At 44.2% G+C, this 2192-nt stretch overlaps 1 pseudogene; it reads left to right on the forward strand.

Moving 5' to 3' along the window:
- The first annotated feature begins 1115 nt into the window (after window positions 1-1115).
- On the forward strand, window positions 1116-2192 carry LOC131913767 (speckle-type POZ protein-like; annotated as a pseudogene).

Genomic DNA, 2192 nt, shown 5'->3' on the forward strand with positions numbered 1-2192 from the left:
ACCCCTGACAGGGTAAGGCACCACCTCTTTCCCGATCATGTTGGTGGGAAGGTTAGTATAAAACCCAAGAAGAGGAAATAACAGCTGTGTAGGAATAAACAGCATCCCTATTTTATTTAAGATGAACCACAATGTGCAAAATACACTTGTGGTGGTTTTTGGGGGTTCCCAACTTAACAAGACATGGAATTAACTAAAACCCTAAAATGGAGGTCATAATAGTGAGAAGTGTTTTGCTTCATTTGATGTGGGTAGATCCAATTCAAGTACAGACTTTGGAGGTAAAAAGACACAAACACTTACTCCAGATCTCAGGGCCTGAAGACACACACCTTTAATCCTGATCTTGAGTCTGAAAGACACACCCTAAATGAGGCCACACCTTCTGCTTGAAGCCTATAATAGGACATGGAAACAGGAAGCTCTTGCTATTTGCCTACTTGCCCTCACCTTGCAGCAAGTCCATCCCTTCCCTGGCAATAGAGAGTATTTAGAACTCTAGCATATACTGAAAACCAGTGGACACATCCAACATCCAACATCCAGCACCGAGTAAGTACTGTAATACTGGACTTTCCCTTCAGAGGTAATGTGGGATTAGCAGGACTGCAGTTCAAAGTCATTCTCATAAATCTCATTTGATGATATATATATATATAGAGAGACAAGGAGAGAGAGAGAGAGAGAGAGAGAGAGAGAGAGAGAGAGAGAGAGAGAGAGAGAGAGAGATATTCCTTGTATGTATTCTGTTCCTCTAGAGAACCCTAGTGCAACATTTTCGATGTGAATTAATAGAATGAATGAGCAAAACTATTCAAAAGCTGTGTATAATTGTCAAAACTAGTTACTTACTGAACTAAGATTCAATCTAGAAAATAATGGAGTGATGTAAGTGTATCTAGTAGCCTAGAATGTGTTCTCTGAAATTAGCATTGAAATCTGTATAGAAAATATCAGACACCCAAGTTTCCAGCCTTGTAGAAGAGGAAACAGATGAGAAACAAAAACTAAAAATCAAAATCCTGTCTGCTATTGCGTTTCACAGGGTGAAGAGAAAACAATTGCTAGTTCTTCTTTTTGGATCCAATTGAGCATTCAAACTTCCTCAAGGAGTCATGGCAGGAGATGAGATAGCCCAGAGACGGGACCACACACAAATCAGTGTTCAGGGTTTCTCCTATAGGTGGACCATCTGCAACTTCCCTTTTATTGCTGAGGAAATGCGGCAAAGCATTACAAGCCCAACTTTCACAATAGGAGCCAATGACAAATGGTGTTTGAGAGTATACCCGAACGGAGTCAATGAAGAAAGCATAGATTACCTGTCAGTTTACCTAGTGTTGCTCAACTATCTGAAGACTTGTGTTTGGGCAAAGTTCCAGTTCTGGATCATAAGTGCCGAAGGAGAGAAAACCAAAGTCATGAGGAGCCCAAGAGCCTTTAGATTCGTGCCAGGCCAGGACTGGGGTTGCAAAAAGTTTCTTCGAGATTTTCTCTTTTCCTGTGCATTTATGCTTCTTCCAGATGACCAGCTCACCCTTGCCTGCAAGGTGAGCATGGCCCAGGTCTCTTTGAGCCTCTCTGACCAGAATAAGAAGCAGGGAGTTCTGGTCCCCAGATGCACATTGGCAGATGAGCTAGGAGAGCTGTGGAATTTTCCCAATTCACAGACTGCTGCCTAGTGGTAGCTGGCCAGGAATTCTAGGCTCACAAGGCCATCTTAGCAGCTCGCTCTCCAGTTTTCAGAGCCATGTTTCAACATGATATGGAGGAGAGCAGAAAGAATCGCGTTGAGATCCCTGACCTGGAGCCACAAGTCTTCAAGGTAATGATGGACTTCATTTACACAGGAACAGCACCAGTCCTGGACAGCATGGCAGCTGCTGTGCTGGCAGCTGCTGATAAGTATGGCCTGGAGCATTTGAAGTTCATGTGTGAGGATGCCCTCTTCAGGGACCTCTCTGTGGAGAATGCTGCCCACACTCTTCCTGGCTGACCTCCACAGCTCAGTGCAGCTGAAAACCCAGACACTGGATTTCATTACAGCTCATGCTTCTGAGGTCTCTGAGAACTCAGACTGGAAGACAATGGTGGGCTCATATCCCCATTTAGTGGCTGAAGCATACCGTTCCCTGGCTTCAGCTCATCTCCCTTTCTTGGAGCCCCCTTTCAAACACTTGAAGCAATCCTAG

Source organism: Peromyscus eremicus, chromosome 6 (genome assembly GCF_949786415.1).
Source record: "Peromyscus eremicus chromosome 6, PerEre_H2_v1, whole genome shotgun sequence".
In the NCBI taxonomy this organism is placed as follows: domain Eukaryota; kingdom Metazoa; phylum Chordata; class Mammalia; order Rodentia; family Cricetidae; genus Peromyscus; species Peromyscus eremicus.